The 26,830-nt window shown below is 41.5% G+C and overlaps 1 protein-coding gene across 10 annotated transcripts in view; it reads right to left on the bottom strand.

Annotated features, from left to right (window-relative positions):
* Positions 1-26,830, bottom strand: part of LOC109031066 (Ig-like and fibronectin type-III domain-containing protein 1) — a 415,859-nt gene that overhangs the window by 231,211 nt on the left and 157,818 nt on the right. Inside the window, exons 1-2 of one of the 10 annotated variants that reach the window (XM_019042362.2) lie at positions 1,223-1,347; positions 263-436 (exon numbers count right to left, since the gene is read on the bottom strand). The exons of 5 other annotated variants lie outside the window; for them this stretch is intronic. The gene's annotated coding sequence lies outside the window, so the exon portion shown is untranslated. Of the gene's footprint in view, positions 1-262; positions 437-1,155; positions 1,348-10,798; positions 10,821-26,830 lie in introns of those variants that run through there. 4 more of the 10 variants (XM_019042363.2, XM_072298094.1, XM_072298095.1 and 1 more) reach the window with 4 other exon arrangements.

The following is a 26,830-nucleotide window of genomic DNA, read 5'->3' as shown; positions in this document are numbered from 1 at the left end:
ACCATCCGATTGATGATGAACAGTGAAAACCAAAATTCAGAACTAAGTCCGTTGAGTAAAATATTAGGATACGATTTTCTGAATGAATCAAAGTAAATTTTGCAGTAAGGAACTACTATTTATGAAGAATTTTAGAAACAACAAATGTGCGATTTATTTCCCTTTGTCCAAATAGGGAGGTATACTTTTAAGAGTGAACCAAAATTAGTAGTTCCTAACTGCAAAAAGTATTCCATATGATTTCAAGTCATATCATACTCACCGATTGTGCAAAATTAAGTTAAAACCACCAGTTGATTAATCCAATTACAGAACAGTCCACAACACACCGAGACCGACGGAAACTTAGGCAGTGAGAATCGAAAATACCAAAGACTTATTTCGACTGGATCTCTGTATGTGGTACGAATTAAAGACGCATCTGCGTTGACGACTACTGTTTAACCGAGAAGGTGTTCGAAAAGAATAATTAGTTGAGGTACTCTTTGCTTTCATGAGAAATCATTGAATTTGAACTAACCATAATAAATTGACACGTTTTCATTTCCACTATTATTATCATTATCGGGCTACTGCATTTCAATATTGTACAAAAATAAAAGTTTTTTTTAAGAAAAAAAAAACAAAAAGAAAAGCATTAATTGTTTCATAAAGTAATATAAGGATCAAAATTGGATGAATAATCAAGCTCAACATGTTCAAACATATCATTCGTCTTCAAAATTAGAATATCAACATAGTCCTTCTGCCTTCTGGCTTGTTTTCTGTCCCGAGTGGGTTCTAAGTTGTAAATAATAAGGAAAAATACAATAGGAAGAAAAAAAAGGAAAAAGGCGGAAGAAGAAAAGAACTTTCAAATGTTTCCAGCGTGGTGTAATCAGAGTCAATTAATTATGACCAAGTTCAAAACTCATGATTGGATCGCATTTAACAAAAAGGAACCAGCGCAATTACAGTGTTTTCAAAAATGTGCAACTTCTTCTTCCCTTTTAAAAATACTCAATATATGTATATTATTAAAATGTATACAATTATTTTCCTTTATATTAACAATTTTTAGTGAGAAGCAAAAAATATTTGCTATTCTGATAGATTTTTTAGGATAATTATGAAGAATAAAGAATACTACAACGCTGCAATCGCGCTGGTTCCTACTTGCTGAATGCGATCCGATTTTTAAAAGGCGTCCGAGTAAATAAATTTAACGAATTCAGAAATTCACATTTACGAACGGTAAATCCTTCCGTCGTAACCACCGCGACTATTAATTCGAGCTAACAGAAACACCGGGACGTAGGACGGCCGACACCGGATTGGTGTGCGCTAACTCACGATCGCAACGCGACTGATCTTCCGTGTTTTGACGCGAACTTGACTTAGTGACCGTCGCTCTCCCAACACCCCCCCCCCCTCACCCCTCCGCCTCGGCTGCCCCCGAGACCCCCTGGGTTCTAGGTTTCCCGGTGCTGACTAGAATGCTGATCTTGTGTTTACGTAAACGCATGGAAAAACCAACGCCGTAGAAATAAGGGATCGTCAAATTTTAGTCGGTTTTCGCAATCAGTCAGGTATGAATTTAACGGAATCGTGAGTTGATGGTTAAGTCCGGTCCAGTAGGGGTTTCCGTATACAAGCGCTATGGTTTTCTTTCTTCCATCCTTTCTTCATTTTTTCACTATCGTTTACTTATCCGAGAAACTGACAATAATCACAGGAAGTACGTAAATTCTGCATTTGGACGAGATACCGACAGGATTAAGTTTTTTATCGGCTACGTTTTTATAGTATTGTTTCTTTTCGTGATGCACGTTGACGTTTCATATACATACGCAAGGAGGGCTTTACTGTTCAAAGGAATCGGGAGAACATTGTTATTTATATATCATAGTTCTTCTATCTTATGCATCATATAAACTTGAGGGTAAAAACAGAGATGATTTTAAAGTCGCATATGATTTTGCAAGACAAACAGACAGCATGGGACTTATATCCTCGGATCGACCTAAAAAAAAACTAAGCAATTTTTCTTATAAAACGGAGTATTGTCCGGCGAAAAGAACCGACCTGTTTTAAAATACCCAGAGATTTTCTCGCCTGAAGCGATTGACATGGTTCCTTGCAGATTAATATGAAAAATATACTTTCAGTGCCAGCAAAGGAAAATTCGAAAGTCTCAGGGTGGTTTTTCTCGTATTTATTGGTGCAAGACAGCTAACCTTGGTAGGAGAATCATTATTCAGTGCACGCAGTTTCCAGGAAAAGAGAATTTGAGGACCGATTATGAAAGCGATCGTGAGCGCATCTGGTTAACGACACGATGTGGGTGATAAATCCTGGATACAACTATTCGTGCTTCAAGGATGTCCTGGTTGCATATACGAATACTTGAAGGCGTTTAGACTTTCCTTGTTATAACGACATCGAATTCTCATTACAACTTTTAAAAAACACAGTCTGGATGCAACTAATCGTGTTCACGGGATGTGCGTGTTGCATATACAAACAGTTGAAGGCTATTCGCATTTTTTAAGCCGTAGAGAAAATTGATTCTCGGCTCGCTGACTTGTTCTATTTCCGTAAATGTTTCCAGGTTTCACTCATCTACACATTTCCTACACTGAAGAAAAAAAAAAAGAAAAAAAAATCAATCTTACATTTGCCGCCAAAAAGTATGTCTTCTTAGATCAAGAATTTTGCTGGATAATATAAAGTACTTTTTTGCTTAACCCAAGCATCATTTTTCTTGTATCAAGAAAAATTCAGCTTAAAGCAAGATAAAAAAAAGTTCTTGGCGGCAAATTCAAGAATCATCATGCTTGAGCAAGCTACTTTTTTTTCAGTCTATGCTTGAGCTAAGTTTTCTCTGACTTTGGCTACCCTGATTATAGCAAGAAATTTAACGCTACTGTGAAACACGAACCTCAGAAAATCCATTTTCACCGCGAGCGAACGATTTGACTCCAAAAGCTCTCTCGTGTAAGAAACCTGAAGAGCCCCGTAATAAATGTCAACCCTTTTAAGCCGACGAAATAAACGTAGTATCGACTGCACGACTAATGAAACACCTCGGGGTGAAATACTGCGATTTTCTCGGCATTATTTCATCCGAGAGCTTTTCAACCGTGCTGGTCAAAACCGCAGATCTACGGAGGATTTCTATTGGAGTTACGTGCTTTTCATTTGGGAAGGCTCGGTTTCAGAGTCGGTCGGACAAAGGATCGTCAGGGCTCGTTAATGAAAAAACATATGTGGGCTGGAAAGGCGCGGTGGACGAAATCCGAAAATCTGTTTAAATTGGTCTTGGAAGCGTCGTGCTCGCCCCTAACAGAGCCGCAAGTTTCATTTGTGGCTTCCAAGTGACCGCGAATCTCTCGTCCGCACTCGGCGTGCGGTGTTGTCCAACTTTAAAGGTAACATGCAAAAAGCTGGTTTCGTATGAGCTCTCTCGCTGCAGTACCAAGTTTTTAACTTCTGAAATATGAAGAATGCATATGAATCTAAAAGCCCCTTCTGACACCATCGTTGGTAAAACATTTACCAAGGCTTTAAGTCTTGTAATTATTATTGTGTAAAATATGAACTTAAATATCGCTCAAATAAAAATATTGCTGCTAGCCATGTTATTCGGAACAAGCAATCCTCTTATTTCTGAATCTATTACTTCTACTATTTTACAAAACAGTGAATAATTGCAAGTTGCATTTAATCGCGGTGCGCGTATTATTGCTTCGTTGCCGTCAGAACAAGAAAGGCACAGAGCCTTTAACTGTTCATCTATGCAACACAGACATTCTTTGAGCACGAATAGCTGCATCTGAACGATGTATTTTAAAGAGGATTAGCGCTGATGTCGTTGAGACACGAAAAACAAAAACGCCTCCAATTTTTCGGATATCGACGGTGAAACTACCAAACCACGTATCTCGGTTTGCGACGTCGCAGACTTCCTGTCATACTTTATTTTTTAAATGAAAAACTAATTAACGTTCAGTCTTGAAAATTTCTGTGATTTTTCCTCTTCGCGCGGAGAAAATTCTGTGAAAATTTCAAGGAATGATATTGATTTGGTCTACTTCAAAAAAATAAAATGTGAACGTAGATTTTTAAACACCGCAAACGAGATACGTGGTTTGGTAGTTTCACCGTCGATATGCAACGAGGGCATCCCTAGAGCACGAATAGTTGTATCGAGGATTTGCCACACCGAGAAAAAATATTGGTAGAATTTACCATACCGTCGTGCTAATTTCACACAGCGTGAATTCTAAGTCAATTCTGCCAGAAAAATGGTAGACGTTATTTTATGCTGGTACAGGTCACCATTCCTCTGGCAGAATTTACTTAGAATTCGTCCTTTGTGAAATACAGCGTGACGGAATGGTAAATTCTACCAATCTTTTTTCTCGGTGCACCTACGGGAAATTGGGTCGTTAGGTCAGATGCTTTGAAGGCCGTATTCCTATAAAACTTAGATTTATATGAATTCAAATTTTCCTCTAAAAAATTCCTCCGATATTCAAACTGGAACTCTTTTCTTATTAAATGACGCGCGTAATAATAATACTCCTACCAAATTTAACTATGTCTTGCGCTAATGAACACGAGGGAAAACACCCGGTAAGACGTTTAAACTTTTCAATCCAACATTGTTTCATAGGGACAAGTACCGAAAGCAACTTGCGTTTAAAAATTTCCGCCGCCATTTTATTTTCTTACGGAGAAATTTTTGAACAGATACGTTGAACAAATTGTCTGTGAAAAAATAAAATGGCGGCGGAAATTTTTACACGTCGCATAGAGCTTGTGATACTTTGGCCGGAAGGTGACGAAATATTCATGCTTTGAGGCTCTGTACAGACTGTACATTCACCGAAAAATACTACCTCACTGGAAAAAAAACACATTGGATCTAGAGTCCAGACTCTTAAAAACATCGACAAGAAAAAGTACTCTTGATTCAATCAGTCTCTAGCTTAAATCAAGAACCAAGCCTCTTAATTTAAGCGGATTTCGTTTTGATTCAAGTAAAAATAAGATTGAATCATGAGTAATTTTTCTCGTCAATGTTTTCCAGAGTCTGGACTCTAGATCCAATGTCTTTTTTTTCCAGTGCTTCCCTGCATTGTAAAAGTTGCTTGCGAAAGCTATGCCTCCGGTCGCCTAATACTGACTAATGACCGAAAAGTTGAGCGATTGGTTGTGATTGGTTTTGTCTCTGCTCAGAAATCGCTCCGATTCATATTTTGCTGTCCATTACTTTGCAACTCCGACATGGCAACGGGGAGTGGGCCGGCCAACGAGTGTAATTCCCGGTCCTGGGTCCGTTGCGGTTTGAAATTATTCAAATAAGGACGGCAATGGTCAACGCTCAACGCTCGGACGCGCCGCGAGCACCGGCCAGGGACCGGGATCAAAGACGCCCGCCGGAGAGGGAGCGCGGCTTTCTCCAACACGCGCCCGCTCCGCGCCTTCGCTCCTCGCGCCTCGCAACCCGCAACACACCCCCCTCCTCCGCCGTACAATGTTCGCGCTCATATTCGCTTCGACACCGCCGAGGAAGTCGGGCTCGCTCCCCTATTTACATCCGAGCCGGTCAGCCGGACGCTCCTTCCCGTCTTGTCGTAATCACAATCGGGGGATATAAACGGACGGATACGAGCAGAATCAACCTAACTGCATTAAACATTGCCTGATAGACTGATTTAGTGACTACGCTATTCGATATAATGTCGAACGTTTGGTTCAAATCAAAACAAACAAACTTAACCTCATGTACGAATTCTTCATGAGTTAATTCGTCGCTTGGCTGACATAATGACGTAACTATACATTGAAATGAGCCCGGAAAAGCATTAGGTTGTAAATGGATATCAGGGTTCATCGCAAAGTGTAGTTACGCCCTTATGTCAGGAGAGCAACGAATTGTGATAATTTATTAAAATTCAGTTATTGACCGGTCATAAATCAATTAAAGACTTATTAAACACGAGAAATTTTGATTTTAAGAAATACTTGGACGCATTTTACCATCATGACGAAAATGGCGCGAATCAGTTAGGTACAAGGTTCTGTGTTTGTTTACAATTGAACCAAGGGTTCAATATTTTATCGAATGGCGTACCCTTAAATCAGCCTGTGGGTTTCTAGATAAGGTAGACTGTGAGAAAAAATCACTAAGATTTAGTATCAATATAGACCATTTCCTTGAGCCACTCAGATTCAGTATGAATGTAAAAAAATTCTTTGAATCGCTCAGATTGTTGCGAGTCGCAGTCACCCTGAGTACTTTTCAGCGGCGGGGAAATCTCTGTCCAAGAATGAACAACATGGATTCGAGAAGGAATAAGTCAGCGCGTGAATGAAGTTACCATTTTTCAAGGCAGACTTTTCCAGTCGTCCCAAAGTTATGTTGGCTCAGATTCACGGCGTCATTTTTATGATATGACCTCTATTTGAACTGAGTTGAAAGATACTGTCTCTGTTCTGAACGTAGTTTTGTGTGACTGATCATGATGTCAACGAATGTCGACTCCGTGCTCAAGCGATGAAAATTCGAGACTGGCAGTTAGTGTCATCAGGATAGCGCTAAGCAAATCGGCCATTCCTAAATTTAAAATTTTGAGAAAACACCTATGTACAAAAATATATGACTGCTAGCATTCCTTAAATAGGGGATTGGCGGATAATTTCCTCTAAATTTAAAACTGTGTTCAACAGTCAAATTTTATCAGAGCGACTGACCTCTCCGATAATCGATTTGTTTCCAAAAGTTTAAATGAAGAGAGAACAATACTGCCCACTGACTGGATCCGCCTCTGAGATTTGGTTACGTTCGAAATTAGCGGTTAATAATTGAGCCATTATTCGCACAGGAAAACGTCCGGGAATATCTCGGGACTAAACTGCTAACAGCGAAGGCGCTGAGGGAATAGAAAGGTCAAGCGAGCCTCTAACGGTTTCCGCGGAACCGGGCTGATCGGGAGACGAAAATAAAAGCAATAAATTAAATCAGCTGGCTTTCCGTTAATCGCGAACGGGAGGGTGGGGCTCCGAAAAACTGGGCCGCGAATCGGCCTGGACGGGAGAGAAGCCGTCGAAATTCTAATTTCCTTCTTCTTCTCCCCTTTAACGGGAAAAAGCCGATAGAGTGACACCCGAAAGCACTGACCGCCCGATCTGAGCATGTCGGACTAGTGATTCGGGAGGGGGGCGGGGGGTTGAATAATGAAACTGCGGTCTTCTTCTTTCCCGAACGCGAGCCGATAAATGAAAAATGATACTGATTCTATGCTGATTTTCCGGTTACGTGGACGCTGGGCGTCTGGCGCACAGGAACTGGTTCTACCGCGGCCCACCACGGTTGCCATATCGTGACACTCATGATGATGGGACTAAATGGGCCTTATTGAAACATTACGTACGTCAAGAAACATCAAATATCTTGGTTAGGAATTAATTTCAGTAATTTTCGTTGCGCGAATTGTGTTCTACGTGAAATTTTGGTTGAGAAACGTGTATCAGAATGCTTAATTTTGTACCCCGTCTAATGGTCCATTTTAATCAAACCGTGGTGTAATAAACTGCCGTGACAGCGAAGAGAGCCGTAAGTGCAAAAATGAAGTTTTGAGAAAACGGGCTCAGAAGCTTCTGACCGGAAAATTTTATTGAAAGAAGCCTCCGTTCTTTGTCAAATTGCCACTAATCGTCCGGAAGACTCCTAGAAATCGTATGGATGATTAAAAATCGACTGATTTTATTTCCATTACATAAAAAGGGTATTTTTCATTTTCATGCTGGGTTATTGTTAGGCAAGACAGCCGTAAGTGCTATCTTCTGCATGCTTTCGTGGTTGCGTTTTGGACGCACAACAAACACATTTTCAGGTTAGAAATTGGCAGAAGAGGGCGGCACTTTACTGGAAAGCACTGTTCTCATTGGCTCTCATGCATCTACGGCTGTCTTGAAAAAAAAAAACTGTGTCATTTTTTGTGCACTTACGGCTTTTACATACGTCTCGTTTTCATTAAATTCGGATGAATTTTGCGGTTTTAGCTGTCTCAGTAATTTCATCTAAAAGAGTTTAGACGAATTTTGAAGAAAACTCGATTTCGAAAATTTTGCACTTACGGCTCTCTTCGCTATCACGGCAGTAAAGTCCGGTGCTGTTAATGATAAGACCCGCAAATTATTTTTACCAAGAATCTTCCGTATCGCCACGCCTGGAAGGAAAACCACGAAGGGAATAAAGGGGAACAAGTTCCGGGAAAGTAGACAGAAAAGGATTAAATTATATGCTATGATAGCGCTGGGCTGAATGCTATGAGGAAAATACCCCAGAGCACCTGGTACCGACATTCAACGCTGCGACTTTCGGCCTCTTTCCGGCTCCCCTGGATTTGAGAATCCGAATTTCATCTCATTAATGGCACACGGAGGAATTGACGCTTCCCGCTACTGTTCCGAGTTGGAAAGTTTACACGTTCGTAACGTACACATTGCACAGTGGTACATGGCAAAATGTGTACAGCAAGGCTTGTGGCGCTTAAGCAACGCTGCCATTGATTCCTTCTTCGATATACCTGGCTGAGAATTTAATTACTAATAGAGTTCGATTAGGATTTGTGAATAGCTGCTATCAAATGACCGGTTGAATTTTTCATTCTTTTACAGTTGATACACAAAGAAGAATGTTTTACTTAAAAATACCGCAACAAGAACTTTTACCTGTACATCTCTAGAAACTGAAACCCCTTTTTTAAAAAAAAGCAAAGTACTGTTTGAAACCAGGGGCTTTCCTGCCATATGAACGACATATTCCTTCGCGGCATAATTAATAAGAAACCCTTTCAGTCCAATCTGAAATTTATTCAACGCAGGTGAAAAGTATGGAGAACCTAAACATCCTAAGCATCATCACGTTTTGCTGAGACTGTGCACGATTTTTTCAATGGAATTATTAGAAATAGGCGGTTTCCCTTAGTCGGGGAAAACTCTTTAAATTCCGACCTGCATCACGCAAGAATTGCCATTTTTTCCAGACTCTTCCAAAGAATGAAAGAAGAAATACTTATCAGCAATCTTAGCAACACCTGATGGGGCTTCAAATGTTCAGAATTTCCAGTTTTCGTCTGGAAAGTAAAAAACTATTGTATCTTATCTTGCGAAAACAGACGCTCTCAAAAGACATCAGACCAAGAACTCACTATAGATTTGCTTTAATGTGGCTTTTTTTGGCGGGCAGCAATCCTTGAGACTCCATCGTCACCAGAAAAAGTTCACTGAATTGCAATAAACTTTCGCGTATGAACAGCAACCCTCGATATGGCACGCGCGGCGCATCGCTTTTATATGACTTGCCGATGATTTAATTTTATGGATGTAATTAACATAGTCACCAGGAGTGCTGCTGCGCATAATCGCGCGAGTTCTGTAAAGGCTCGGAGCTCGGAGTTTAAATGTTAGCAGACTCGTCTCCTTTTCTTTTTTTCTAGCAATCGTAGGCAAAAATGCGATAATTAAAAAAATATGAGGGAGTGCGGCTCATGAGGAATGAAAGAGAGACGCGTTTTTTTGTTTCATTGATTGCGTGCACGAAATCGTAGGAGCAAAACGAGAATATTAACGGAAAAATGATGGATACATAGATAAACGCATCACTATGACTGAGGAAAAAAATTGATTACAAATAACAAGGAATCGGTTCTGAACCGCTTTCGTGTAAGCATTTTTACTGTACACTGCATTAAATTAACCATACTAAGTTAGAACGATGGATTGGTTTCTGACTAAAATATGATTATTTCTTTGACTTGAAAACCTTGATTAATAAGCTAAAATTTTAAATCGGCTGCATAAAAATGGAGCTCTTGCAAATCACAATAATTTGCGATTCAAGTTCTCTATCTTATGTAAAATTTTACCAGAGACACAACTGCGCCACTAGTTTCCTCTGGGAAAAACTCCCAGCGGACTTAAAAGAATCTCACAAAGTTGAAGCCGTAATAGTGAAGATCGCCTTCGTTATAGTGTGAGTCCACCCTTATATCCAGTCAAACTCTCCATGCACATATAGGAAGTATTAGCAGGGTTGCTGGTTGCCATCGCTTGGCCTTGGAATCCCTGCTCAAAGTAGCGACCCTCCTGGCTGATGAATTTTAAACCCCTAGAGGATGGTCCCTTTTGAGATAGAAACATTCCAAAAGTTTATTTTTTCTATCTCTAACCGTTCAAAAGTTACCAGGGGTGGTACGGACTTTTCGGGCACCCTGTATACTTCTCACATAGGTCATTTTTGACAAAAAAATCTAAGCGATCTGTTTCATTGAACTTTTAGACATCTAGGGGATGACAACCCCAAACAAATTAAGAGCTGCACCTTTGAAGAAGTTACACTCACAATCAGTACGATGAGTCTTGAAAACCAAGATGTACGGGAGTTGCGTCCACGCTGCTGTATGACTCAATTGCAATTATTCCGGTTCAGGCACGTACACTCAGATCATACAGAATAGGAGAAAGTTAAGCAACAAATTTTAGCCACCCGGACAAGCAACATGTTGTCCATTCGGTCGTCTATACATATGTTAGTGGAGGAATGTAAGTGTTCGGTCGCAAATCAGCCAAACGCTTGCAAGCAGCATAAGAAATCGAATATTTCGTAATTTTTTCGACTTTGAGGAGCAATCACTTTCAAGTCACGAACAACACCATTGGAGGGTTTGCTTGAGAAATGTGTTATGCAAAACGTTATTAAAACTGAAAAAAACGAGAAAATTAAGTTTCAGGTAAGAAAATATACCTCGGTTGGAGTTGTGGGAAGAGGGGAACTCCCAAAATTTACAGGATTAACGACTCATCAACTTCCGAGGAGAGCAAATGCAGGATAATGAAGTGCGATCCTTACCTGAAACAGACAAAATTACGCATCATTAATAGGCTGTAAGTATAACAAACAGATGTTCATAAATTACTAAGTTCACTTGAACATTTTCGGCTGAAAAAAGCTCCATTGTGCCATACTCAGGGTAGCTCCATCTTGGATCCTGGATGTCACAAAAGCCAGGAAGATGTAAGTTAGTGACGTTTTTCATTATCTTCGGTCAACTCACTCCCCAAAATTCCCACTCTCATTCTGTTTGGTCCCTGTCATGCCCTTGGTTCCCTGATCCATTCCAATTCACAATATTTGCAACCGTTGAAAGTACAACCAATTCGCCCGTTCGTGACATCCATGAGGCCTATAATCGATAGCCAATCAGAGATTGATTCCACATGGCGCTACTCTCCTGGGTAAGAGGGGACTCTGGATGGATGGATCGGATGACGTCACTCAGAGAGCTGCCATTTTTCGACGCCATGAAGCGCGGCAACGCGACGCGGCGCGAAAGAAAGTGAAATTGGTGCGGATGGCGACGGAGCGGCTGCTTTCGCTACTACTCGACATTTTGCTCGTATCTAGGTCTAGGTCCGCTCGGAGCAGCGTTACGCGCCGCGCTGCGCATGCGCATTTTACGGCATGCGCGCGCACTTTCCTCCTCTCGCGCTAGCCGAAACGGCAGAGGGGAGCCGTAACTGCCAGGAGGAGCTGAAAAATCATGACTTTTCCCCGCCTTGCACAATTAATAGTAAAATATTTAATGTGAACCCAGCGGGCTGATTGTAGAAATCTATAGACAACGCTATGGACAAAGAAGACGTAAGGAGTATGGAGCGGTCCTATTGGTTGAATGGAGAATTGGCACGCAATTTTTTTATTGCTTCATCTGAAAGTGCCTAATGGGCTGAGTTCGCAATATTTTTCATAATTTTTTTCTGACATGGGAAATTGGAGAAAAATTGATTTAAAAGTGAGAAAATGCGCCGCCTTGTGACGTCATCTGGCGGCATTTCCCATTTAAACACATGTATTTTAGCAGAATCGGTTATTTTGTCATATCTCCTCTAATAATCGCTCAATTTATGAATCAAGGGTATCTTCGTGTTCAGTTCACTCAGAGGATTCCACTTAAACAGGAAATTCATCAAATTTCAGACCCTTGCAAATTCTCCATTGGGTGGTTCTTGTAGACTAAGGGGGTAAAGGATGGACTAACTATCGGGTCTCTCGTGGGTTGCCGTTAGTTTGTCTATTACCTGCGCGTCCTTCATCCATTGTAACCGTCCGCTTCCACCAAAAGGATCTCTCCATATCCCTTTCGTCTTCTTTGTCCATCGATTTCAACAATCAGCCCGCAGGGAAAAGTTACCTTATTACCTGGGGGCAATGGGTGACTAGACAGGGTCTGAACTAGAAGAAAGCGTCATTCGTCTCCTTTTCAAAATCTTACGTAGAAAACGAATCACACGACGGGAAGTTCGGAAATCGAATTCTGAACGAGATATTAACAAGTATTTTTAACATACATTAAATTGAAGTTCGATTATGCATATGATGTCATTTGTGTTCTTCCCATTATTTGGGCAATGTTAACTTTAGGCACTTAAATCTTGTTCAGGAGTTGATTTCCAGACATTGTGTGAATCGTGATCCTAGTGAAATTTTGAAGAGAAAACATCTTAAATAGTACTTGAACAGGGTGTCTAGCTTTTTTTCATTTTGGGAAATCCTGATGGAATTCTGGTTTTTCCTGATTTTGGACTGCTAAATCTTAATTTCAAAATTTTATCAAATCCTGATTTTTTGCGGAGATAAATTACAATTTCTGCATGAGCATATGCGAAAGTATAAAAAAATCCGATTGGACAGCGGAATTTTCTCAAATCCTGATGATGAAATCGGGATTGAATCCTGATAAAGCTCAAATCCTGATAGAATCGCGGGAAAATCCTTACGCTAGACCCTGTTTAATTCATACCTTGTATAGTGGCCACTGTGCTACAGACGGAAAGCAGCTAGTGGTAAATAATAATCTTTGTATCATCAAGATATTCGTTGCGAACACCCATGAGCACCCTGATAATCGATCCTTTTTCATAGGCTTAGATGGCATATCAATCGATTGATCGCAAAGGCCGGCACGCCGTGGCGCGTTTACCGAGCGAGAGCGGTAGATCGCGCCTTAACCCGCGATACCGCGAAGTGGACGAGTTTCGACGCGGAGCGCGGCGAAGGTGGTCACCATGAAACCGGGTTCCATACGAAGCGAGGATGCACATTGCACCTGTGCCGCTGGGACTCGAGGAAAAACGTGCCGTCACGTAGTTAGGGATCCAAGGGACGCGCGCGTCTCGAGAGAAATTCATCTCCGTGGCATATCGAGTATCGACGTCCAGATCCGAGATCCTTGGACCACGGTCGTTCGTTCCATGGCCAATTCTGAGAGCTTTGATGTTTCCAGATGTAATATTCTCACCGATTTGGATAGTGTAGGTTGCACGACCACAATTTTTATGATTTTCTATTTCCATGCAGATTTTAGACTCCTCAAGTTGTCCTGAATACATGGAATACAGTTCAGCAGGATGGTAAAGAACTGAATCTACTCCATTCATTACGTCAGATGTAACACAGGGTGTCCAGTTTTTTTTCCATTTTGGGAAACCCTGATGAAAACCAAATTCTTCCTGATATTTGACTGCGCAATCCTGATTTCATAATTTTTCCAAATCCTGATTTTTCACAAAGAAAATCGGGCAAATGTAACTTCATAAAAAACAGACCGATAAAAAAATTCAATCGGATGGCCGACTTTTCTCAAATTCTGATTATACGACCGATTTTTCCTCGAAATCCTGATAAAATCATTAAATCCTGATTGACCTTATATTCTGATAAAATCGGGGAAATCCTCTAGAAAACTGGATAGTCAGTGGGTGTGATTCCTTTTGAAGAATTGGAAAAGCGGGATCTTAAATTCAGCAAAGAGAACTAAGTGGCAACTGAATGCGGGATTCATGAGCCGCGGGGATGGCACGAGAGAGAGCGTTGTGGACAGGGCTCATGAGTTAAAGCGCCCCGACGACGATCTCCCCCTCGCGCTCGATCATTGCCGTTGACGTCACTGGCGCTTTATAATTCTCATTCACTCTTACGGCCAGAGAACTGACGAGCACACTCCACATTTCTCACCTGCAAATAAATCTGTTTGATAGAAATACGTCTTCTCTAATTCAGTCGATAAAAAAGCGACTCGGCACGGCAATAACCCAACGATGACGCTATGCATCGGGCCGGTGTTTCGGCGTAAGCAAACACGGAGCACGATCCGCGGTCAACGTTGCTGATAAGTATTCCTCGCGGGAGAGGGGACGGACCTCATTGACATTCCGCGTGCGGCAAGGGCAGTGGGTGAATTACGAGTGGCGGCGGCGGCGGCGGCGGCGCGGAGGTGGCGGCGATGCTCATAAAAGCCATAAAAACTATTAAAATAGCATTATGCACACAAAAGCTCCGTGCCCAAGGTCGGACGCCACCACCCGTGACAGTGATCGATCGCGCGGAGATGGACACCGGCATGGCATGGCATCGGCATCGTCCGCCGCGGAAGCCGTGACGGCCGATTTTCACGCGTCGCGTCGCCGTCGTCGTGTCGGTGGGCGTTCGCTCGGGTCTTTCGTCACGTTGACGTGACGTGAGTATTGGTGCCGGTGCATTCTGCGGAGTCGAAACAGCTCGCGGACACCCCGGCAATGGGTCAGTTGCGCAGGTCATAGAATCGCTTTTCGATGATTTAAGCTCATAAAACAGCCTACGATAGAATCCGCTTAAGATGATTCGATGGACGCCATATTTTGTGTCAGAACGGCGTGCGACATATCGCATCGATTGGTTCCATTTTTTCAGCTACTCGTCGTTTTTCTCCAAATTTGAGATTGCAATTCTGTTGCCAGGAGACTAAAGCACTCACTTATCAATTTCAACAAAGAAATTCAACGTAAAAAAGGCTTGGTTTTTTAGAGAGAAAATATCGCATTGGAGTGCAGTTTTGATATCAGTATCGAATGCGATGTTTTCTCTCTAAACAAACCACGCCTTTATTACGTTGAATTTCTTTGTTGAAATTGGTAAGTGAGTGCTTTAGTCTCCTGACAACAGAATTGCGATCTCTAATTTGGAGGAAAATGACGAGTAGCTGAAAAAATGGAACCAAGTGATGCGATATATCGCATGCCGTTCTGACACAAAATATGGCGTCCATCGAATCACCTTAAATGTCTGGTTTCCACGTCTAAAAATAAAGTAGATGTATCTCTCTTCTAAAAAGACTGTGTATGACGTCATTCACCGTGATGATGCGTGTGCATGACATGACTTCGTCTTTGCATCAATAGGACGTATTTCTGTCAAACGGAACTATGTGCATTATGACGTGAGCCCTGTTATGCATAGGTCTTGGGGCTCATGTCGTAATACACACAGTTCTTTCTGACAGAAATACGTTCAATAATTAGAAAAGAGATTTAAAATTGTACATTAATGGTATTAAAGTTGATGTGGTTAATCTTTAGACTAATTTATATTTCTCACACTTTCGGATCGAAAAAGCCCCAAATGTGGTTATAAATCGATGAAAGAAACCTCCCTCTGCTCAGGATAGGTCATAAAATACGATCTTATTATTAAAATAAAAATTGTATGAAAATTAATTTCAAACGATTCAAGGAGATCGATATGGTGGGCACAGAATCGGAGATATTAAAGAGAGTGATTTTTCAGTTTGGAGGGCTGTGGCTCTAAAAAAAAGGCGTTTTCAAGAAAAATGACAATGAGTTTTGGTGTGTTACGGGATATTCGGGAATTTAGTAACCACCAACATTCTTCAGAGTTTTCTGTTAAAAGAGCAAAGAAAAACCAGACGAAATTGTGTGCGACAAAAATGATAAATAATCCCGAACATAATGGAATCGCGACAAGGTATCTGCATTGTCACGTGATTTCGCAATTTCACTACCGATAAGACGCTTAAAATTCGCTCGGAGAACGGGACAACTCTTTAATTATAAATAAACAGCGATTAAATTTTCCGAACTAAACGGGAGCGTGTTGAGGGATTTTCGTTTCAACTCGAAGCTTACACTTGGCGAGAGATTTGTGTTTGAGCAACAAGGAATACGACTAGGTCTCGTTTAATTCCCCCGCTGCTCCGACTCGCGAGATAGCGCCACCATCGTCCAATTATTCTCATACGCGAGCTTATGAAGTCTCTGCCAGACCGCAGCCTGAAGGATTCTCAAGCCGAGAGGGAACGAACTAAGTTATGCGAGATAAACGAATGCAACCAAGGATTTCGAGGTTACGTTCCTGAATTTTCATTCCTCCGCTAATTTACGAGGAATCCGATAAGGGATTGGATCACCCAGTGATATAAAGCGACGGGCTGAATAATTATATACGTTTAAGTGCGGTTCAAGTTGCCAAATTATACGGGATTTTCCGCATAAATTCCCCTGTTAATTGATAGGTCTACGATGCCATGTTAAGAAACGCCGTATAAACACTCAAATGTTGCGAAATTGAAAAGCATACCAAAAAAAGGGCCCATGCATATTGAAAAATCGTGTTTGGGTAAAATGCATTTGAAGTAGGGATCATTATTACTTTCAAGCCACTGATGGTAACTTGCACGGAAATTGGAGTCCAAGCTCTGTGGGTCATCGTCGCGTCAGTGGCCAGAAGTAATTGAGAAAACTTCTATTGCGTTTTTTTTTCAAATACGATTTTTTGCTATGGGTCCTCTTTCCGGAAACCCCTTCAATCAAGCCTCTCAAAATATTCATTTTTGAGAGATCTTATTTTGAAAAAGTGAAACTAACATTTTCTTTGGACATATGAGGACCAGGGGTGGATTTAGGGGGTGGCCACCATGGGCCGCGGCCCATGTGGGGGGCAAAGTTAGGGGGCAGCAAATTTTGCGATTATTTTAAATGTAGCTATAAAGAAAAATCAGATGCAGAAAAAAAATTACAAACGAGAAGAGATGACAAAATCTCTCATTTCCTGAGAGTATATTTCTAATTTTTTGTCTTTCTGTGATAAAATAGACATCACCTTCAATTAGTCGAGTTATGACTGAGAGAGAAACCGAACACGGAATTTGGATAAGTTGAATAAGTGGTAAGAGAGGGCTTTAAATCTCTTTTTTCTCGGTTTCAACCCTTATGTATTTAAATCAAAACAATTTCCGTTGAGGCATGGACCTTGTCATAGACGTATTCTTACAAGTTCTAGGGCCCACTTCACAATACAGATATTTCCTTTCGATTAAAGTACGTCCAAAATGACAGGGACGCCTGCAAAGGCAACAACGTTCTTTTCCCGATGGACTCGGGGCAGTTGCATACATTGACCGTAGCGTCCGAATACGTTACGGCACTTGAGCGATCCGCAAGTTTTTACATAATTGGTTTCAATTGATTCCGAACGAGGAAACAAGAGGAAGAGCCAATGGTCGGGGACCGGTGGTGCGGTGTCGGGAATGGATGCGGGAGTTTTGGAGGGAAAGGACGGAGATTACACGGTCTCGACGCGGGACTCATTTGCTTGTTAGCTAATAATGTTCGCGAGCGGCATTAAAATCGCTTCGATGATGATTTATTCCTCGTGATAAATATTTCCGCGTATCATGAAACAGGTGCGCTCACTGCAATACTCCGCAGCGCCCGGGTCACGCTTCCATGTTGTCTGGTGCACGTGGAATTTAACGTTTTCCTTTGAAAAGGAGGGTACGTCCTTAAGGTGGAGTACTTAAGGCCACGATACACCTGCGAGTTAAAAGTGCTTGTTGAAAGTGAAACACCAATAGGCAAGGAGGATTTCAATGGCTCGACGTCGCGCGATCGAAATCCTGGTGTCTCATTGGTGTTTCACATTCAACAAGCTCTTGTAACTCGCAGGTTTATCAGCCGCTTTAGGAGAGCGATTCGATAATCGATCGAACAACCGATAATACATGGATTTTGAGGAAACTTCCTATAATTTTCGAGCATCCCATCCCGCTAGCGCTGTAAAACGTCAGGTATGCATACGCAAAAATTGACCAAGGAACATTTTGAAGTAATTCCGAAAGAAAGTCCCAATAGATGAGTCCAATAAATTATTCCCCCTTTCGATTTGCAATACTTATTCACTCGGGATGTACTTATAAAGCTGATACAAAATTTTTCTTTGTCATATTTTTTATACGAAGACCGGACGTACTGCAGCGAGACGTGATAATCAACAATTCTTGAGAAATGTCCTAAAATCCAAAAATTATCAATCATCGATCGACTATCGAATCGTTTTCTATAGTACTGAAGAATCACTTAGGGTGAATTTCATACTCAGATATGACTTTTTGTCGCCTCGAGGCGACCAGAATTTTGCCACCCACTTGATGGTTCCATCGGGAAAGATTTCGCACCGATGAGGGATCTACCCGAACAATTGTGAATAAATCATGTTCTCCATTTATCAAGTTTGACCGACGTTTCGTCAAATCGTACCCGCGAAACATCGACTTGATTCTTTCTCGTTAAACGCTGTCTAGATCATCCCCTCTTGAGCTTGAAGATGTAAAGTTTTCAGTCAAGGAAGAGGTTCACGCTTCCTGCTGCATCCTCGGACCCCGAAAGCGGAGATAGATGAGGTGCGGTGCGAATGGTTGGCCACATCTTCCGGCGTTTGAACATTAATCCGGTCCCTTCGGTTAAAGGATGCTCACCGCTCATCGCTCCTTCACCGCTGAATTCGGGGAAACGGTAAAACTTTTCGTCTTCCCCGTTTACAAGTACACTTCTGCATTGAAAGCACGGAAATTAATGAATTATTTGGCCAATATTGGGGCCAATGTACATAAATCGATTGTGAAACTATCAGACCACGCATCTTGTTTGCGTTGTTTAAAAATCCACGCTCCCATTTTTTTTTTTTTTTTGTTCCTTGAGGGCGAACAAAATTGTACTATACCTTTAAGTTTTCACGGAGATTTTTTTGCACAGAGGAAAAAAACCATGGAAATTTTCTATAATCGATGTTGAGTAGTTTTCCGGTTAAAAATAAAGCATGGCAGGAGGTCCGTAACTCAGCAAACCGAGATACGTGGTCTGGTACCTCCAACGCCTACATGGCACTATAGCATTTATTTTCCAAAGCAAATAGGTGCTTTTGTCGACAAGCGAAGTCTTTTTTGTGTAATACAGTCTATGCATTTATTAACCTCCAAGAAAAAAGGAACCTTCACGCAAGCAACAATTGGCACAGTTATTTGAAGAGAGTTTTAGGAGAAAAATATTCAGAATTTTCATCTGCTATTTTCAGGGCTCTGAAAGTCAGATTATATCTATTCACTTCTATTGACACAAAAATGAAGATTCTCAAGGGAAGGGGAGCCTTTGAGGTAAGAAATTCCTTAGAAACACGAAAAAAACCCTGTTTTGTGGCAATTTTCCGGTTAAGGGAGGTAATCCAGGTCACTTCGACCCCTCGAACTACGCCACTGGCTACACGAGGGTTTTCCAGTAAAATTGTTAATTCCTATATTTGGCCTTACAAGGGGAGAAGGAGCCTTGAAAATATGAACTTTCTTAGAAACACGAAAAAAAAACTGTCTTGCGGCAATTTTCCGATTAAAGGAGGTAATCCAAGCCACTTGGACCCCTCCAATTACGCCACTGACGAGGGTTTTCCAGTAAAATGTTTATTCCTATTTTTGGTCTCATTTGGCAAAACACGTTCTTCTGATTTGTTTTTCCGAAAAATATGACTCTTGAAAGTTTTCGGTGAATAATTACCCACCCTCCATCTTTCCGAACGAATACGGCTCTTTAATGAGCACCCAAGGACTCAATTAAAGTTATAAATTGTTCCGAGAATCAGAGTGGCGCACGTTGACCCGAGCAGCACGAACACCGACAGCCCCGCCACCTTTCGCGATCGACTTCTCAACGCCGCTTAGCTCAGGGGTAGCCCGGTCCCTGGGGCTTAATTAAGCCCACGAATTGAATTTCAGCGAACCTATAATTAAAATCCCTTGTAAAGTTACACCGATAAAACCATCAGGGTCGGCAAATAGGCTTTCATTTTTTCGGGTTTCCCGGCTTTCGACGAAGGTTCGCTCGGCCGTTGGTTATCGGCTGGCTTGTTTCCAAAGTGGTGTTCTGCCGCGCTGAGGAAAAACACCCTATATACGGTTTGGTGCTGCCAAATTTCCTCAAGAAAAATCCGATGTCTTGGAAATTTTGGGAATTTTTCAATTGACTTTCGATCAGGATGATGTTTGCGATTTCATATGGTGCAAATTAGAAATAAATTCGACACTGGGGAAAAAAAAAAAAAAAAAAAAAAAAAAAAAACATTGTATCTACAGCCCAGACTCTTAAAAACATCGACAAGAGAAAATACTCTTGATTTAATCGGATTTTTTCTTAAATCAAGAACCAAGCCTCTTAATTTGAGCGGATTTCCTTTTGATTTAAGCAAAAATCCGATTGAATCAAGAGTATTTTTTCTTAGCAATGTTTTCAAGAGTCTGGACTCTAGATCTAATGTGTTTTTTTCCAGTGCAGGGGGAAATAAACTTTAATATTCTCAAAAATTGATAATTAAATGGGGAAGATATGGCAACATGTAAATGATCACGCGTTGTTTTTTTTTAGAACGGCACTATTGCTTCAATTAGGGGTTGCCACGGGTGAGAGTCATGTTGTAATTCGATCCTGCGAAAAATTCAAAATCCGGGAATATCCGCGGCGTAATTACGGAGCGAGCAATTTTGCACATTTTAATGGGATCATGTTATTGCATCAACCCCCATAAAATAATCTTCTTCTGTGCGGCGCTGTATGAAATCAGCTTTATTAAGTGCTAATTGTCTAATTAGTCTCGTTAGTGCTATCGGATTTCTATTTGTTCCGACCTTTGCGTGACAACTTTAATTCTTCGGTTTAATAGGCAAAAACTGCGGACTTTATACATCTGGTCATCAGTTTCATTGCTATTCTTGTTAAAAACACGATACGCCTCCAATTTCAATCATACTAAAAATACTCGACCGGTGGAAAACTCAATTAAATCGATCGCCATATTAAGTAGGAAATAACTTTATTTCTCTAAATTAAAGCAGCAAATGCTCTTGGAAGCAAAGTTGAACCTTTTAATCTCGCACATCAGTGTTAAAGCTGTAAATAATTAATTAGATAACAGTTAAGACGTGTCAAGCTGACAGCTGACATGACAGTTAAAACTTGTGGGATATATGCTGAGCATGCCACCCCTTAGATTTCAAGATATTAAGATAAGTTCTATTTAATTATAGATTATGTTGATTTTATTGTATCTACATAGTATCTCTGTATTTTCATTTAAAAGTATCTTATAATAAAAAAAAGTAATGAATTGGTCATTTTCAAAATTCCTTAAGCGCCAGATATGGAAATACAATGAAAACAGTTTAAATCGCGACCCGCGTTGGATTTCAGAGCTCAGAAAAATTAATGCAAGAAAGAAAGTCAATTTAAATTTGGAATGTGCTTTATTCAGTAACTGTTAAAGAATTCGAATGAAAAAAAAGAACACCAGCCGCATTGGCGTTTCAGCTTTTTTGAGAAAAAAATGGTCGAATTCAACACTTTCCTTCTGTACTAGGTCAAGTTCTTTGTCAGAAAAAACCGCATTTTTAGTCATTGCTTTACTAAACAAGTTGCATCCTTTACTGAAGAAAACATTGTCAATTAATCGATTTTCTTGGTTCGCTTTTGAAAAGGGGGGGGGGGGGGGGCACTGAACTTTTTTTGAAAAAGAACCGATCCAATTCCTCCGAGAGACAATCTCATTTCTGACAGCGCATGGTAATAATTGCAGAGAAGTAACCTTGGCAGGAGCGGACCTCCGAAATCAATCAGAAAACGAAAAACATTGACCCTTTTTACCATAAATTACGCACACGCATTTTGAGCGGGCCGCGATGCCAGCCCCCCCCCCCCCCCCCCCCCCTTCGTTGGGATCCGACGCGATGCGAGAAATTCCTGCCAAGATACGTCCAAGTTCAGCGGGACTCTTGCATCAGCACGATTTGTGGACAATTATCTCATACCACTCTCTAGCGGATATAATAGCGCCGGTGCTTAGCAGCGTGCTACGGTGCCGCTCCCGCTTCGACGATCAGCGAGAAAAGGAAAAGTCGGTTTTTACGAGATAAGCTTGAATTGTTTAAGATAGGCATCCTGTGAACCTTCAAGCTTTCAGCATTCCTTATCAAAAATTCCAACTTTCGGTTCCTTCTCCTGGATAAGAGTCTAAGAACCTCACAATTTATCATCAAATTTTCACGCAAAGCACGTTTCGAAGGTTGAATATTCTCAAAATACACTTGAAGGTTTACGTCTGAATCAGTAAGTTCAAACTTTCCGCGGGTAGAGAAACCAAAATCAACGTGGGAGGATCAACTTAGCCTTGAAGGCTTGAGGACATGTTTGGCGTAAAGCCGGAGTTCGGTTTCCCAGCAATCTTTCAGAGATGCTTGGTACTTCTAAAGCTATAACTAGATAAAGTCAACTCTTAAAGAAAATTGTTTCATCGTGGAGCACAGGTGAGATTAATTTAGTATCCAATTTGTCTCTGATTGACATGAGTTTTTCCGCATCAAGCAAGTTCCGACTGGACGTATTTCTGCTAAACGGAACTAAGCGGCATAGGGAGATGAAAGGGAATGCCAATGCGGGTTAGATTGGCGGGTGCTGCGGACAGTGGGGCTAGTTCCGTCCCATACTCGCAATGCTTTTCCATGGCGCTTGGATCCATTTGAAAGAACAAGTCATATTCAGGATTCTGAAATCCTTAAAAGAAACTGAAATTGGCGCCTAAATCCATTAGGCAGAGATACGTCCAACTTTGGAACACAGAAAACGTTCAATTCCTCTCTTGCCAACTGATTTTGTAAATTTTGAACTTTACCTTACTCCTAATCTAACTTACCGGGCCGTCCATAAAGTGCGTAACGCACTTTTTTACGTTTAAACCCTCCTTCCCCCATATGGCACCCCTAAGCTCCCTCCTTTTTTTACACACTTCAAATATCCCACGAGATACAATCTTGCGCTTTACCGTCCCTATAGTCCCATCCTCCTCCGTTCCTAATCAAGCCAGCTCCAAATAACCGTTGTTTGAGACCATCAAACTCGGGTCACCTGGCCGGGAATCGAACCCAGGCCCTCCCGTTAGAGCAAGCGCTACAACCACCACACCACAGGATCCGACTTTCAGTCAATGTGCCTTTCGTGATTTATGGACGGCCCCTCATCTTATTTTTTGTCCACTTTAAGGACCCTATGCTTTGACCGAATCACAATGGAGATGTTGCATGTGTGACGAATTTGCGATTTGACTGTTGATTCTTATGTAAAAGTTCGCGAGAAACACGATGGTGCCACTGGTTTTCTCTGAAATCAACTCCCAAGCTCAAAAAGACCTCTCAAGTTGAGGTCAAAATGGAGGGGATATCCCACGCTATCTTGAGAGTCCACCTGTACATCAAGACAAACTCTCCGTGCAAAGATATAGGGAGCAAATACATTATATAGCAGGGTTGCCGTGTTTTCAGTTGTGGACTCCCCAAATGAAATGGCAGCCCTGTCAATGTACTTGCTCCCGATCTTTGCAAAGAGAGTTTGTTTTGATGTACACGTGGACTTTCAGGATAGCGTGGGATATCATCTCCATTTTGGCCTCGACTGGAGAGCTTTTTTTGAGCTTGGGAGTTGATTTCAGAGAAAACCAGTGGCCCCATCTTGTTTCTCGCGAACTTTTACAAAGGAATCAACAGTCAAATCGTAAATTCCTCACATATGCAACATCTCTATTGTTGAAGTTCGGGGCTGGAGCAGACAACGCGGCCGGCGAGGCGCGCGCCCGAATACAGACACCCGAAATCACCGGGGCTGCCGCACGGCGCGGCGCAGCGCCCACCTTGACTGAGCCGTAATTTGCTCCGATTTTCGTATGAGCGGGCGTGTTTCAAAATCCGGCCGTTGTTCGATTCGAGCGTCGACCATGCTTCCGACCGCTCGTTCTTGATCTTTCGCTCAGGGTCGAGCGCCGCGCCGAGGGCCCTATCAAATACTAATAGCCAATTATCCGGTGGCGAGGCTTCAATAATCGACAATCGATGTATTCTCATTTGAAGCTACGGTGAAGGATCGATTATTCAGGCATCCCCTGATAAGCGACCCTTTACCATAGGTTTAAACGGCGGATCGATCGATTCATCGAAAAGCACGACGCGGCACTGCAATTATCGGGTATCAGGTGAGCTTCGGCCGATCGCGTATCAAATTTCGGACCCGCGCCAGGGCCAAAATGAAATGCGCCTCAGGAAATGATTTCGGGAGCGTGGTTTTGGGTTTTGATATTCATCATGCATGCGCCTCTCATCACTTTCGGACATGTTCCGACACAACTCGCGTCGCAACTTTGACTCGGGGACGTAACTCTTTTTTCAGATGAGACCTGCCATCCGTATAATTCCGTTTCCTTCAAGGCTCATCCGAGAGTGGGGTTATGCCCCCTCGGTAAGGGAGCGACAAACCACGTGTTTCGGTATTTAGTCTTCTAGTATTACGTAAGGCACTTATGGGGGGGGGGGAGCGGCATGGGTATGACCTTGCCTTCCGCGGCCTTACGGAGGAGAAGGGGGGCGCTGAAGTTCAGCCTTACGTGAAGTCTAATGTTCTCGTTATGGAGAAAAAAAGTATGTTCCGAGAAGAAAAAAACCGACATTTTCAAAATGCAGTTTTTTTCAAATTCTATGCAAGGGTGAACATTCGCCAAAATTCGAGCTAAAATAGACTTTGTGATGGTGAGAGTGCGTCAAATAAAATTAAATTTAATTTGATCGTACGAGATCAATTTGAAAGATTCAAATAATCATGGGGATTTCTTTACGGCGATTTCAGTTTCTACGTAGCAACAGGATACTTTTCCATCGTGTTTGAAAATTTAATCTGATAACCCGAGGAAAACCAGTAAAGAATCTAAATAAACACAAGACAATATTAAAAAAACCGGATATTGGGATCTGAAATAATGACGGAAATCAACAAATATTCTTAAAAATGTTTAGCAAGTATAATGAAATCTACTTAGGATGAAATTTAAATTTAAAAAATCTCCTAGATTCTCATCACCCATTGGAAAAAAAACATTGGATCTCATCTTGAGTCCAGACTCTTGAAAACATCGACAAGAAAAAGTACTCTTGATTCAATCAGATTCTAGCTTAAATCAAGAACCAAGCCTCATGATTTAAGCGAATTTCGTTTTGATTCAAGCAAAAATCCAATTATTTTTTCTTGTCAATATTTTCAAGAGTCTGGACTCTAGATCCAATGTGTTTTGTTTTTTTCCAGTGCTCCCAAAAATTCAGAAACTACGCACCTACGCCCAAGTTTTTCTAATGGCTCTGCACTTATGCAGGCTCTGCTATTCCTAAGTAAGGCGTTCAGCTCCGCCAAGTTCCATCGCAAAAATTACCTTTCAAACCTAATCCAAACAGAATTGTCTCCGACTCGTTGTCTGACTTGTGACCAAATTTCCAACTTCCACTTCGCGAAGAACGGTGAGCGCATCGTGGGTATCGATGATTTCCAAATTAACAAGCAAAGGAAACTGACACCCCCTCCCCTTATCGTCACTCCGAAGGATTGGGACTATCCGGCGACAAATTCGGCGTTTGTTTGACGACGGCCCGTTATTGAAACGAAACCACGACTCTGTCCACAGCTGTTACCAGGATTGTGACATCGAACAGATATCCCACGTTTCCCTATCCTGGGAAATGCACTGGAAAAAAACACATTGGATCTAGAGTTTAGACTTTTGAAAACATTTACAAGAAAAAATACTCTTGATTCAATCGGATTTTTGCTTGAATCAAAAGGAAATCCGCTTAAATTAAGAGGCTTGGTTCTTGATTTAAGCTAGATTCTGATGGAATCAAAAGTACTTCTTCTTGTCGATGTTTTTAAGAGTCTGGACTCTAGACCCAATGTGGTTTTTTTTTCCAGTGTGGGCCGAAAGACGAGGTACGAAGTCAAGAGCCACAGTAAGTGTTACTTCGAGCAAAATTCACGTAAAATCAGGATGGGAGCAATAAAACTTACCCAATTCAATTCGTAGGTAAGAAAATGACGTTTCCTGTCCATGTTCACATTTATTTAGACTTAACGCTCACAGAAAAACTAGATTCACTCGAGTAAAATCGAGGACTAAACTATTGTCAGTATACTTTACTCACAGCTGAATAATTGTCCTGCGTATTAACTCGTTTTTGACAAGATTAAAAGTGCCTAGTTTCAGGAGTGCGGGGGAAGAAAATCGCTGTTACCCGGACGTAGGAACGTAACTTCATTCCAACGTTACAAAATTGACTCAAAGGCATTTAAAAACATAAATCAGCTTTTATAGCGCTCTTTGACGCGCTTCAGGGAGTTGGCACTCTCCCATTTCCTTTAAAACGCCCTGTCTGTCGCCACCCTTACACTGGACGTCCCCTTCGTCTACTCCCAGAAAAACGCCCATTAAGTATCTTCTTTGAAAGCCTCTCTTCCAAAAAAAGGCGATTTGCGGGGGGAAATTTGGCAACATCGAAATGTAGTTACGTTCTTTCGTAAGAGAAACGACGAAATGTGTGAAAACAAGCTCTAGTCATTTGCCTAACGTATAGCTCGATTTCAATGCCACATTCAATGTAGGAGAAGAAAATCGCTGTTCCCCGGACGAAGGGACGTGACTTCATTCCAACGTTACAAAATTGCCTCAAAGGGAATGACAAACATAAAAATTGCCTACATTGCCTAAATTGAATATGGACTTTTCGCGAGCGGGAAGCTTGCATTTGCATTTCCTGTTTATAATGTT

Source organism: Bemisia tabaci, chromosome 3 (genome assembly GCF_918797505.1).
Source record: "Bemisia tabaci chromosome 3, PGI_BMITA_v3".
Classification (NCBI taxonomy): domain Eukaryota; kingdom Metazoa; phylum Arthropoda; class Insecta; order Hemiptera; family Aleyrodidae; genus Bemisia; species Bemisia tabaci.
The sequence above is the reverse complement of the archived record's forward strand: the minus strand, read 5'-3'. Positions and strand labels throughout refer to the sequence as shown.